The sequence below is a fragment of the Zootoca vivipara genome, chromosome 1 (assembly GCF_965207765.1).
Source record: "Zootoca vivipara chromosome 1, rZooViv2.hap1.1, whole genome shotgun sequence".
In the NCBI taxonomy this organism is placed as follows: domain Eukaryota; kingdom Metazoa; phylum Chordata; class Lepidosauria; order Squamata; family Lacertidae; genus Zootoca; species Zootoca vivipara.
Window position 1 is genome coordinate 63,445,453 of NC_142582.1, and position 15,291 is coordinate 63,460,743.

Genomic DNA, 15,291 nt, shown 5'->3' on the forward strand with positions numbered 1-15,291 from the left:
TTGGTACATCCTTAAAAAACACACCCCTGACACCTCCGATTTGATCCTACTGTTAATTCTGCTGTATAGAGAGTACAAAGGATTGCCATGTGAATAGAAGAATGGTTCTCCTCTGCACTAATAATCATGATTTCATTATTCAAATGGCTGTCATTTTGTATGCAAGGTGGAAAACATGCTGTCATGAAATGATTTTTTTAAAAAAGGTTAACTGTTAATGGTAATATCAATTACAAAAATAATAATGAATAACTGGATTCCTATATGGTTGCCATGCTCTGTTTTCTCCTTGCTACAATGCCTGTTTTAGACATTGTATTTCGTTATCATAATAGTAGTAAAGCAGTGCATTGCTTTTAAGCAGGTCAGACACTGAACAATTAATTGGATGCCGTTATTGATACATAACATGCTCTTTTTATAGCAATGGTGGTGATGAAATAATAAATTGTTATTATTGTAATTGTGGCTTTCTTGTGCAATTGTACCAATTGTAGCACTCCAAATTGCACATTTGAGATGTACACATGTTCTGAATAACATGCTCCTGCCTTGCATGTTGTGGATTTCAGGGGGTACATGGTAGTTTTTCAGATATGCCTGTTATGTGCAGCTGCGATGTATTCTAACTGAAGATGCTGTAGATCAGGCATCCCCAAACTTCGATCCTCCAGATGTTTTGGACTACAATTCCCATCTTCCCTGACCACTGGTCCTGATAGCTAGGGATCATGGAAGTTGTAGGCCAAAACATCTGGAGGGCCGCAGTTTGGGGATGCCTGCTGTAGATTCAAGCTAGAGGTTCATACAGGAAAAACATGCAGTTATCATTGGGCTGCAGTCCAGACCATGCTTCAGAGTTCAGTTTGCTGTTGTTACTACAAACAAAACAAGCTGACAATATTTAGGGTAGGTATCCTTATATCCTTCAATGCACATGGGATGCAATCTATAGAATCCAAAGGCAGTAGCACACTGATTTCAACAAAGCAAGACTAGTAGTAATTTAATTGTGAAGCTTGAAGTTTGTACTTTATCTATTTACCTTAAAGATTTCCAAAGAATTTTATCCTGTGTATTCTACCGATCATGATTTTAAAATCATGTGAAAATCAAGACTCAGCTGGGAAGGAATGTTTCCTTCTTTACCTGAGGTCAGAATCATTTCTCCATGATAGATGCAATTTCTCAAATAACTTTGACATACCATGGAAGCAATAGGAAGATTAGAGAAGAAAAATCCTTTTGGTTGCAGGTTTACAATTCTGCATATTGGTCATGTCAGATAGAATCTTCACTGGTTCCGATCTGACAGGGTGTATGCTAAGTAAATCTGACATGGTATAATTTTGTTTGGAATAATACTGGTCTTTGGAAAGAGGATGCCCTTTAGAGAAATGGAGTTGCTTTGCTCTTAGTAGGATGTTAGCAATATGTTATCTGCATAGAAACATTCTAAACTAAATAATAAAAATGTGGATATTTAAACTAGCCTTTATATATAACCTGCAGAAGCAATAAATCACATGGCGTACTCTGTATTAGAAGAAACAAGGCCTGCTCAAGGGAGCCAGGCCTAATGAGCACAACAACTCTTCTTGGTAGAACTTGCCCTTATGAGGCAGTTGTGGAGGCTGAAAATCCCCGGCTTCCTACAGCTGCCTAAATCTCCCCCTGGTTCTTCCTAAGCAATCTGAGGCTACACCCACATGTCTGTCTCTACTCTGTCCTCTTCATGTCTCTTCTGATCCTGAGAGGCGGGGAGCTTGTTGCAGCAGGATGGGGAGATACCATGGCTTCTTCACCTGACCTCTGCCTCTTGGCCTCCCTTCTCTCATTCAGATTCTGATTCACAGACTTCCCCTGCTCACTAAACCTTGTTACCTCTTAAGCTTCCTACATCTCCTCTTCCCAGTCTTCTCCCACCACCAATTCCCTGGATCTGAGCTTTCTTCCCTTGGGGGTTCGCCAGCTGGTGCCTACCACAATTTCTCTGTGTCCAACTGGTTCATGCCATTGACTCACTTGTTGGCTACCCTTGACTGGCAGCCCCTCTTCAGAGTTTCAGGCAGGAGGTTTTTCCTAAACTTGCTACATGTGGTCTTTTTTTGGTGGGGATTGAACCTCAGACTTTTCTGCGTTCAAAACCTATGTTCAACTGAACTAGTTCCTTCCCCCACTGCTCATGATTTAGAGCAGTGTTTCCAAAAAATGCACCCCCAGCTGTTGTTGGACAACAGCTCCCATCAACCCTAGCTAGCAGGACCAGTGGTCAGGGATGATGGGAGTTGTAGTTCAACAACAGCCAAGGACCCAAGTATCTCAGATGAAAATGTGTATTCAGACCCAACTCGTAAAGCATGTTTTCCTTTCCTTTCAGTTGGAATTGGACCTGGCCCTGCTGGGTGGGTTAAAAGTCAAGTCATTTTTCCCACCTTCATTGGGGGCAAGGCACAGACATCCTGAAGCACACTTAAATGTTCTCCAACTCTGTGGAGGTATTGAGGAAAGTTGAGTGCATTTTAATTCATGCAGAGAAAGTGCATTGGGGATGGAGGGAGAGGAAGGCCTATGTGACAGTTGAATGGTGCCACAGAGAAGACTATTGGGCATAACATCAAGATGCTGCAGAGCTGTTTTAAATATTTGCACCCTGCTGTTCTCTTAAGGTGGGGATGGGGAACCTCTGACCCACAGGCCAAACTTGGCCTGCCAGTTTTTCCCATTTGGCCCAACCCACCTGCCAAATTTGCCCCCCTCGACCTGAAAAGGTTCCCCACTCCTTGGAATTTTAAAATTTTAGTTGTTTTCTTAAGAATCCCAAGATAGAGAAAATATCTTTCTTGCAGCAAAGTGGAGCGCAACATGATACAGACTGCCCTTTAATTTGGGCCCTGAGCTTGTATCAATATTATTTTGGTTGTCATGCAGGGTATTTTCAACAGCATGTGTAGAGGAAAAGTACGTTTTACATGCCATCTGCTGTTCCTCCTCAAAGGGGAAATATCTGCCAATTAATTAATTCATAAAAAATATATATTTCCTGGTCTGCTGTCCAAACACAATTTCCCTATCTACCGTCAATAGGGTGGTAATGAAATGCACAAGAAAGTCTGTACATACTTTTTATGTTGCTCTACATCATGGATGCAGCCTTGTGTGAAATCTTCAATAGGCAGTGACGTCAAAGACGGCGTTGATGATAAACTGTCTCTCTATCTTTTCAAATCATGCTTATTTTAAGAACTTTCCATATTGCGTTTCATTTATCACCATGGAATCATTCAGGAGCAACTTTATGATAAATTCTAAAGACTCGTTGTCTCTTGACAGCAGGATGGAAACACTGGTCTAGGAATTTTTTAATCTATTTCTAAAGGATGTTTCACATATGCAAATCAATGGCACATCATGGTGTAGTTAGGCAGTCGGAGTCTCTGTGTACATTATATTCATGCATTGGAAAGCCGTTTCTCTAGTTGTGGAAGCACATGGCACTGGGCCTATGTTGTTCACATGTCCTGACCTTGGCTGCTTTTCAGATCACCATTTCCATGATTTTGCCGCCAGAGAAAACCAGCACCAATGGCTGGGAGACCAGTTGTTCCCTCTCAAAGGTTTAATGTCAGTCTTCTTGGAAATTTTTACTAGTGTCATTTATGGAAACCTGGTGCAGTATCGATGCAACCCTCAATGCACCCTCAAAGTGATTGAATTTTTGTTTAGACTCAGAAAGTAGACGTTCAGAGAAACATGTCAGATGCTACATAGCCTAATGTTGATTTCCCTTTGATGGGGGAAAAAGCTGCAGAGAGCTTTCATAATATTAGCTTGGCCGCTCTGCTTCTGGGGTTTACTCAGATTTGAAAGAAGTGGAGTTAATTAAAATTAAACAAAGACCTTCTGTCCCTGCCTGGTTGGGTTTCTTTCCTCTTTCTCTGAGATGACAAAGAAGCTATAAATATAGGGAGCCCTGCTTTGTGTTGTCCTGTCAGGCAGGAGTAATTAAGGAAGCATGACGTCCAGGTGCAGTGTGCTCAATGGATGGCTGGGGAGGAAATGGGACATGTTAAAATTGGCTCAGTGAATCTCCAAGCACACATGATATAGTGATAGGTTATAAAGATGGGGAAGACAGTACTGGGTTAGGTACGGTAGCATCCACTTGGCAGTGTCATACTGCTTTGGGCAATACCCTCCCCCAATTGGCCTACTGTAACAGAAAGCGCAAATCTGTTTCACTTGAGATCTATTGGTACGTTACTGTTTTTTGGTGTGTGTGTGTGTGTGTGTGTGTGTGTGTGTGTGTACTTACAAAACATAAAACATAATGGTAACTAACAAGTTACTAACACATTCCCCATTCAGTAATAGGTTACTGAATTTCCTGTTCAAAAATGGCATGCACAGCCAATTTTTAAAGCCTTCCCAAGTTCAAGAAGTAGTTTGGACAGGAATTAAGCACCAGTTTGACCAGGATCAGAGGCGTACCTGGGATCCCTTGCACCCTTGGCAAGGAGTTGTATCAATGCTTTCCCTCCATCCATCCTTGTGCCCTTGCCAGAGAGATATACCTGCACCTCCCAAGCTGGGAGAAACCATGAACCAGAAACTCAAAAAATGGCCTGTCATCGCACTCCACTAGTGACTTCCTCCATGGCCATCAGGGTTGGATCTTCCTTCCTTCCTTCCTTCCTTCCTTCCTTCCTTCCTTCCTTCCTTCCTTCCTTCCTTCCTTCCTTCCTTCCTTCCTTCCTCTGCTTTTCCTTCTGCCTCCTCCTTCCCTTTTCCCTCCTCCTGCAAATCTCACCTGCTTTCTCCAACTTTCTTCTCTCTAAGCTTCACGGGGCCATCTGCTCACACTTCTGTAGGGCTACTGGGACGGCCCACACAAGGAGCCAAATTCCTCCACTGAGGTGCCCAGAGGGGCCTGCGCGCCTTGCCCAGCCACCCAGAGCAGCAGAGGAGCAGCCCAGGAGCGTGTAGATGGGCAGGTGTGCTCCTAGCCACTCTAAGCCAGAGTAGAGACGTGTGATTTTAGCACACTCACCCAGGCCTGTGTCCTTGGCAGGGGCCAACTCATGATGTCTTTGATCTGCAGGTTGCCTCCATGGATTATCTTTTGCAAATGCAGTAATGCACAGGGTCTCTCTGGCATCAGATTTTGCTCACGCTACGCTGAAAGGAAAAGCAGAATCCCCCTAATTAGCTGCATGGATTATATTACGTGTCACGTCTGAGAAAGCTTTGCTTTGATGCTGTCTAATGGTTTGTCCCATTTCAAAGCTCGCCTAACTCTTATGACAAGTTAAACAAAACAAGGGAACATCTGTTGCGAGGAGGCTGCAAGATGAATGGAAGAAACCTGAGACATCACAAAATTGCAAAATGACAGTTTGTAGAAAAAACAACAACAAACAACCCTCACTCTGAGCTTTGTCAATGTAGCATGAGACCATCTTCCTTTTTCTCTCATGTTGATGTATAAAGCTGCATCTGAGTATCAGTGGTAAAACCATTTTCTCATACAAGTAGTATTTAGCTTTATTTACAAACGAGCTGTGCCTAGATATTACAGTGCACAGAGTAATAAGGTAAGTAAGGCTGCAATCCTAACAATGTTTACTCAGAAGTAAGTACAATTCAGTTATATTGGGCTGCCTCCCAGGCAGGTGGGGTTAGGATTGCAGCCTTTTTAAAAATGGAAAACAAAAATGAAAAAAAAGGTTCGATATTATCAGAATATGTATATTCTCAATATATTATGAAGTGAGTCTATCTCAAATCTGTTTCTAAAATATAATCATGGAAAAAAAATGTCAGTTTAGGTCATCATTAATGCTATATCTCAAATGCAAAAGCAATTCAGAAGGAGCAGGAAGGAGTGTTATGTCCATAGCCCTCACCCCTATTTGCTAGAATACTGGCCTGAAAATTTACTCAAAGCTAACATATTGTGCAAGTCGGTTACATAGCTACATAATTTTGTGAACAATAGAGCAATATTTTTTTTGGCTCCATAGTCATTTGATGTCCCATTAGTACTACATTTTGGAGAGAAGAATTAATAGATCTAATCCTGAAGATATAAAAGCAGTCCATATGCACAACAGAACATCTCTAGAGGACAGCTGATTTTGTGCGATATAAAAAGAAGTTTATCTCTAAAATAATATGGGAAGAGCATGGTCTTAGAAATGAGTTCACATTATTATTATTTTGTTTGTTTATATACCACTTATTCAACAAAGTGATTTTACAAGTATAAAGCCAATAGACACACATAGTTAAAATACACAACAAAACAATTTCATCCAAATGTTACACATCCACAATTAAAATGTGCAATGAAACAGCACAACAAATTGGTTCTAGAGCAGGCAGTGACTTTCTCTTTCTGGTTCTGCTTGAGTTAATAGTTTTTTTCCTGTATCTTCTAGATGTGTGGAATTCTGGGGAAGGAGTCCTTTCTGAAATTTGACCCAAGGTAAGAAGAGAAATGATCCCTATCACATGCCAAGAGCAAGCTGCTCTGGAAGGCAGTGATGGCAAGACCTCACCTTGGGGGTTGTTTGGTCATCTTTGTGGGCGCTTTATTGCAGCTGGCTGAATAGAAACGAGGAAGATCATACATAGATTATTATTTTTAAAGTAGCCAGAAAAGAACTTCCTGCTTTGTTAGAACTGGCAGGGCTTTGAACTGTAATTAACCATATCATTTAAACTACAAAGGCTGGTCAGTCTTGCAAGGCCTTAGTATCTTTCCCTTGATGTGAACATGTTGCTTATAAGCTTTCCCCACTCGGCTTATTATAGTGAAATATTCAATAGGAGCACCTACTATTTACGGTAATTATGACTTTGATTATTTTGAGTCCACGTATAAGAGCTGAATATATTACTGCTGTGCTTCATGCAATCATAGGGTTTTTTGGTTCCAAATTGCATCTACTTATATTTAGTAAGGTTTTATCACGATTTAGTGTGATTAGCAGTTTTTTTCTTTTTTAAGAAAAAAGTGCTGCCACTCACCATGAAGTTGTTACAGTAAGTGCCACACTTTTAGCATTTGAGAGAGAGAAAAGGTGCCAGTACGGCATACCATTGAGTACCAGAAAAAAAAGCTCCAGATTAGGCCTGCAGCCTTAAATGCACAGTCCTAGGTCTTACAGTTGCAATTAACTGCCTTGCTCTATGCTGTGCTGTGCTGTTTTTATGATACAGTGCTATCTCGGTTTACAAACACAATTGGTTCCGGAAGTCTGTACTTAGCCTGAAATGTACTTAACCTGAAGCGAACTTTCCCACTGAAAGTAATGGAAAGTGGATTAATCCGTTCCAGACGGGTCTGTGGAGTACTTAAACTGAAAATACTCAAACCGAGTCGTACTTAAACCAAGGTATGACTGTATTTCTATTGTTTTATTGTTCTCTTATTGTTACCCACTCTGAGATTACTTTTTGGTAATGGACAGGATATAAATGTTTTCAGCAAATGAACAAAAATAAGAAGTTACCCTCCTGGAAGCATTTCAAGTTGCTTTCTTTGTGTTGATTCCCATGGTTCCAGCCGAGCACAGAGCAGAAAGCTGAGAACACAGCGAGAACTGGGCACCTGGGTGCACTTGAAGTCCTAAATCTAGATGTCGAGTTCTTCATGCACTGCCAGGTTGTCTTGCGAACATATGAAATGGTTCACTACGGTTTGAATTTTACCCCTACTCTTTGCTCCATTTTAGAAAATTTTGAATAAACCTGGCCAATGCAATAACTGGACGATATGTTTGCTCAGCCCAGTCATTCACCACAGCCCAAGTACTGTTTGACTTGTATTCAAATGATTGCTTATCTCCACATGAACAGAATTACTTCTCCAAACAGATGCAAAGGCAAACATGTAAAGTGAGATCAGGCTATGGATGGATGTGTCTTGCTAGATTTACACAGCGTTTCATGAAGAGGTGTTACTCAGCTTCCTTATTAACCATTCATTGTACTGATCTTCATTATTTTGGGATATTTAACATAAGAGGACCACTGATGGATCACACCCAAAGACCTGTCTAGTCCAACAGTCTATTGTCATGATGAATAATCAGATACCTATGGGAAAATCACACCCAGAACATGACCATAACAGCACTGGGTAAAAACAGTATTATGCTTCCCAGCGTGGCCACGGATAGCCTTAAACTCAATGAATTTGTCTAAGCCCATTTTAAAGCCATCCAAGTTGGTGGCCATTCCAAATTTTGCTGTATTTCCCTTCCTTTGCCAGGTCACCTTATGCAATGACCCCCCCTTTCCTTCTCCACCTGCCATTTTGCAGGTACATGACCTTTTCCAGTGTATATGTCATCTGCCTTCTCTAGAGCCACACCTAACCTTAGCCCCAAGGGACCCAGGTGGCGCTGTGGAGTAGATAAATAGGGACCGCTCCGGCGGGAAGGTAAACGGCATTTCCGTGCGTTGCTCTGGTTCACTAGAAGCAGCTTTGTCATGCTGGCCACATGACCCGGAAGCTGTCTGCGGACAAACGCCGGCTCCCTTGGCCTATAGAGCGAGATGAGTGCCGCAACCCCAGAGTCGGACACGACTGGACCTGATGGTCAGGGGCCCCTTTACCTTTACCTTTAACCTTAGCCCCAGAAGGAGGCTATCGTTAAGTACGTCTCCAGTAGATGTGCTGGTTTGACCACTGGTTTCCTGCACCCCCATCATCCATCGTCTGGCAAAAGACCTAAATGTTTGAAGGTCAGTGGTCTCCAGTATGGCAGAAATGCACCGTTTCTGGTTTAGAACAGCAGTGCTGCGTTTTGAAGATGCTAATCAGGTCCTAATCGGAATAGGAGGTATTATGCTTCCTCCAACCTGTTTTTGCAAAAGGCTTAGGACTTCACCTGCTTTTGCCCCAGAACCTTGAGGATTTTGTCCTAATTTACCTCCATGTGGCACTCAGCTCACATGAAAAGGTCGGACATGTGCAGACTCGGGAATCAAGATGACAGGAGGGACCTCTTCTGTCCAGAGAAATGATGCTGTAAATTTGCTCAGACCTTTGGAACACCTTTTCTTTCTAAAAGAGAATAAAGCTTACTCGACAACGCAGATGACCTTGAGAGGTTTGGAAAGATTTTACACCTGCCTGATTATCTCCCTTCATTACAGTAGCCCTGAGGTAATTAATCTTGCCTTCCAGTGACGGAAAGATTAATTTCAAAGTAGACTCTGCAGCAGTACAAGTTAGGGGGTGTTGACTTGCACTCAGGGTGTTCCCAGGATACCAAAAAGGCTGCCCTTGCCCTTGTTTTTAAACCTAATAAAAGGAGAAGTAGAAAAGAATGTCACATTTAAAACACATTGTTTGCAATACTCCTGAGGCACACCTTTAAAAAATAAGATACAAAAAACTAAGATACAAAGTTTAGAGGTAGAGCACATATTTTGCAATCAGGTGGTCTTTTGTTTCATCACTGCTATCTCCAGTTAAAATAATGTAGAATAATAGAATCGTAGAGTTAGAAGGGAAGCCAAGTGTCATCTAGTCCACCCCCTTCGATGCAGGGATCCTGCCCACATCTGGGAGGGCTCAAGTCTAGCATGTAGAAGACTCTGTGTGAGATATTGGAGCTCTGCTGCTACTTAAAATAGACCTGGGGTTGCCAACCATTTAGGTCTACTGGCCCAGCTGGCTTCTTGAGCAGTTGAAATGGGCACCACCCTCTCTGGCCATTTTTCTCCTCCAGATCAGCCTCCCTGCCAGAGACAGAGAGAGACAGTGTGTGTGTGTGTGTGTGTGTGTGTGTGTGTGTGTGTGTGTGTGTGTGCGCGCACACACACACACACACCTTTTGCTTTCCAAATGAATCTGGGTAAAAGTCCAATCTAGTAGAATTAATACGAGCCTTGAAAAAGCCATAGAGATGAAAGAGGAAGTGGAAAAGAGTGTAATTCTTCCATCTTCCTCCCTCGTCTCTACTGAAGGCAGAAGACGGTAACTGCCCTCACCTCCTTATGTGACCAAGCAGGCAGGGAGTGGAGAGGCTCAGAAGTTTTACAGATACTAGAAGATTGTCTCTGTGTTCCCAGGAGCCATGTTGCCAACCCCTGCAGTAGAGTTTTGAGCTAGATGGACAAATCGTCCGACCTGCTTAAGGGCAGCTTCCTATGATCTTAAGCTGGCAACTCACCTTTTCATTTACTGACAGAAAGTGCAAGTGGCGAAAGAATAATTGATACAAAGTACAGAAATCTATACTACTTGAATGCATGGATAGCTAAATAATCCACTGCTGTAAGGTAGTTTTGCTTCTTAAATTCTCAGGGGCTAACCCAGATGGGTGGGGTATAAACAATAAAATAATAATAATAATAATAATAATAATAATAATAATAATAATAATAACCAACTGCACTTCTGTGAATCAGGGTGAAGGAAAGAACATCTTTCTCCGCATATAAATACTGACCAAAGAGGACTGAGGTTTATTTAATGAGACTAATTGCAGGGGGATAATGTAATTGGAAGCCGAGCTTCTCAGAAAGGGTGTTAGCTCTGGGCTGTGGCCAAAGGATATGCATCCAAGCTGGCACACATGACAAAATTCAACCTGGAGTCCGTTTGCTGACCCACTTTCCAGAAGGATCAGAGTTGCTCCAGATTCATCATTATCTAAAGCTGTGAGGTGGCCTTTTCAGCAGTACAGGTAGAGGCACATCCTCTACCTGTAGGAATGAAATTAAAATTAGAGCTCTGATCATTTTTAGGCCCTGAAGAAAGACCCCAAATGTGGGAGGCCAGTTAGATCAGAAAATGTCCGTCATGAGGTACACATCATGAGGTGAGGCACAAATGTAGCCTACAGCAATGTCACAAGAGACGAAGCCTACACATGGATGGTCTTGCTCTTTTTCTCTGTGTTTTCTGTAGTTTGAGCGTCTTTCCCTGTGTTTGCCATTTCTACACTTACGTTGCCAGATTCAAGCTGGACATCTGATGAAGGAGGGCAACAGGGAGTATGAGAGGAATGGAGAAGAGAAACAAAGAAGAGAAACACATTGGAGACCCTATAAAGCAGTAAACAAAACAAAAAAGTGCAGAGGTAGAACTGACATATGGAGTGTGATGGAAATGGAATTTGCCATATTTTCTGGAGCAATCCTTTGTAGCTGTAATATAAAGGCATTGTTCAACTACTTCTCACATTTTCTTATATTGGGCAGCATCCAATAATGTCTTCCCTCTTGTACAGTGGAAATTTGCTTGAGCAACAGAACTCTTGGTTTTTCTTTCCCACCTATGCCAGACACCCAAAGGCCCCTTCCCAATCCACTCCAGAGTCCTCCAACCTCTGGAGGAGATTTGAGGGGCATGCAGAGGGTTGCAGGTGGGAAGGGGAGGAAGAAAAAGCACTGTTGAGTGAGTGGACATCCCCTCTTGCTACGTTGGACCTCACACATTGTGTCATACTGTGCAGATTGAACATTTACATCAATTCCTGCTTCGTGTATGCCTACAGAATTGTGTTAGCAGATGGTGATCATGAAACCCCCTTTGAATCCCTGGATTTTTCTTGTAGAAACAAGGTAAAATAGTGGCATGCTAATGTTGAATTAATCACTTTGAGAGCATGTGATGAAGGGATGCGATGGGCACATCTCTACATCTTTGTGAAGAACATTCACAAAGATTTTCGGATGTATATTTTGGCATAGCACGTTTTGAGAAAAGAAGCAAAAAGGCATACATAACTTTACATCGTAGTTGGAATTCACCTAGTACAAATTCTGGAATTAGCAGCATAAGCTGGTTTTTAATGTGTTTTAAACGTGGTAGGTTTTGAGACAAGAAAGTGTTTTCTCACTGTGAACCATTGCCATTCTAAGAGAGCAAGGGTGAATTCATGGTGATTTCTGGCACCTCTTTTTCTATTCTCCTGGGGTCTGTGTGTAGTCACTAAGGACCCCTAATGTCCTTTGAAGGGAAAATATGAGTGGTAGATCTGTAGACTACTTAGCCCTGATTCAGGCAGAACAAGCACTTAGGCACTCTTTAGAAGCATGACAACAAAACAGGCAGTGCTTAATACTGAATGGCACTAGGATCCCAAACACTTTGTGTCATGATCAAAAGGTGAGGTGTGACGAAATAGTCAGACATTTCCCCCCTTGTAAAACAGCATTGCGCCTTTAGTCATATGATTCTTTGTCAACAGTACAAAGCTTAGAAATGTTCCTTGACATTGGAGTCAAACTCCCGTTATTCAAACAGGCGAGAGGAAGGCAATTGGTCCGAAACATGACTCATTTTATTTCCCAGTGACGTCAGTTCTGTATTCAGACCATGCCTTTTATTAGTTCCCTGTAAAAAGTCTCTTCAAATACACGGGGCCATGAATTCCATCGAGGGGAGTGAGGGAAAACAGGATAGGGCAGCAGTAAGTATCCAGTGAATCAAAAACCCAAGCTTGATCCTAATTTGATTAATTCATGCTTTATGACTCTTCTCAAACCAGATTACAGGTCACTGGCTGCCATCTGTCTTTTTTAAAATTCAAAATGCTCAGTGACCACATACTTGAGGTGATTTCATCTACCTTTACGCTTTCTTATCTGTAGATTTGTGCTCCGTTTTCATTTGTTGTCATGGTTTTATATCTCTGTGTTGGCCTTCTGAATCCCAATAATGGTTTTGTTGGCTAGGCCTGAAGAGAGTTGTAGCCCCAGACATCTGAGGGGCACCAGGTTGGGTAAGCAAACCAAAATTAAAAGCTCACCATCTTTAGGTTTGATAAGGGACAGTCCTCAGTAAAAAGGACCTTCCCAGAATCAATGGCTTCTCAACACAGGCTTAGAAGTGTAATTCCCATCAGCTTCAGCCATGGTGACTGGGGCGGATGGGGGTTGTATTCCATCAACTGGACTACATCTGGGAAAGGCTGCTTTAGGCTGACCTCTTGTGCTACGGCAGAATATTAATCACATCAGGCACCCCCAAGGGCAGTAGCTCAGTGGCAAAGTACATATTTTGCTTGTCAAAGGTCCCAGGTTCAAATCTCTAGAAAACTGGAAAAATTCCTCCCCAAATCCCTGGAGAGCTGCTGCCAGTCAGTGTGGATATGGATAATACTGAGCTAGAGGGACCAATGATATGACTTGAGGCCCCTCCAGAATGGCAAGGTTTACTTTGTGGTTGTGCTCTGCAACATCTCATTGATGTAATAAAAGTGCATTAGTGGGTGGATTTATACTGGACCGTCCACACACGATTCCATTTTATTAATAGTTCTGCAATGCTTCTCCAATATTGCCACGTTACTGCCATGTGGAGGGAAACATTTGTGGTATGAAACGTTATAGGAGTTCAGCAACAAGCTATGGGACAGGCGCTGAATGGAAACGAAGCAATATGTCTGTCCCAAAGCTTTTGCAGATGCAAACAACATGGAAAGCAGGATTGCGAGGAACCGCCCCAGTATAATCATGAATTTGCATCCACGTGAAGGTGCCATAAAAAACACATTAGGGCGGCATAATATAACTTCCATGTTTCTAAAAACCCTTTTGGATTTTTCTTGCACAACACAGAATTGTTCCATTTCACAACCCAACTTTCTCTGACATGAATTTTGTGGCCTGCAGTCATGTCAAAGTTTTTTTTTAAATAAAAAAATGTAATCCAAGGCATGGGGCTTGGATTGTAGCATGTAAAGAAGTGAGATTTTCTCTTCCCAGTCATGATCCCCACAGAACTGCCCCTGTGCTGTGATTAGTGATAGAAAATAAAACCTCCCATTGTGGTCCATGTGAGCCTTTTTTGTATTACTATTTGCAGTGGGGGAGCATTTCATTCAGGATCACTTCTGGGGAGGAATAGTAGAACCTCTGCTCTGACCCAAGCACTGTGGCACTGCTCAAAATCAGCTTCCCCTGCCGATAACAGTTAGCATTAAAAATACACACAAATAAATTCCTGGTGTGGCTGCACTTTACCCATTAGCACATATTGCACACTCCATTTCAAAAGCAATTTCCTAGGTGGAATAAGGTGGCCTGGCTGTTCAAGAATTACAAGTCTGACTCTTTACTCCAGCTCCAGCGAGCTTCCCATTGCTGGTTTCTGAAGCTGAGAACACATGATGTTAACCACAATCTATCTGGATCTGGTAGTTTCTTGAGAAATAACTGCTGTTTTATGTGTTTTCCCTCAAACCTGCTTCCATCCATTTAAGCTGAGGCGTGCACATTTCAGACATCCCTTGTACATGCACAGATAATGGTTTCATTGAATAGAAGCTGGAGGGGCTGCAGCCAGGGGGGAAGAACTCAGGCAAGGCACATCAGGTGAAGCCATCTCCACAGCAATTTAAAAAATGGGACTTGAAATGCACCGGGGGCAACAACAACCTTGTTGCATTTTAAGCCACTGATATTTACATACTTCAATTCTGATGCACTTACCTGCAAGTAAAAAAAAGGTAAAGGTAAAGGACCCCTGGATGGTTAAGTCCAGTCAAAGGTGACTATGGGGTGTGGCACTCAGCTTGCTTCAGGCCAAGGGAGCTGGCATTTGTCCACAGACAGCTTTCCGGGTCATGTGGCCAGCATGATTAAACTGCTTCTGGTACAATGGAAACACTGTTTACTTTCCTGCTGCAGCAGTACCTACTTATCTACTTGCACTGGTATGCTTTTGAATTGCTAGGTTGGCAGAAGCTGGGAAAGAGCAACAGGAGCTCACCCCATTGCATGAATTCGAACTGCCGGCCTTCTGATCGGCAAGCCCAAGAGGCTCAGTGGTTTAAACCACAGCGCCACCCATGTCCCTGCAAGTATGCCACATGGAAGACAGTGGGATGTACTTATGGGTAAAGCTGTATAGCACCTTGGTCACATATCCACACCATACATTTAAAGCACATGGCTTACACAAAGAACCCTGGGAGCTGTAGTTCATCCCTCACAGAGCTACTATGGTTCCCAGGATTCTTTGGAGAAAGCTATGTGCTGGTGTGGCCATAGGTTGTGTGGCTCTTTATATCCTGGCCAAAATATTTTGACTAGCAGCTTTGAACTTTGCAAGACTGAAATACTGCAGTCTTTTGTTCAGAAAAATAAATAAATCTTAGCCCTGCCACTGAATGAGATATACCTCTGGATATCAAACTGAGTCACTAGATGTCCTCACAGTGAATAACCATTCATAAAAGATTTGAGGTGAGTGATTCAGAGCTTAGGTAATGTCTGGGAAAGTGTTTTGTGTGTGTGTGTGATATATGATTTTTCAGTAAT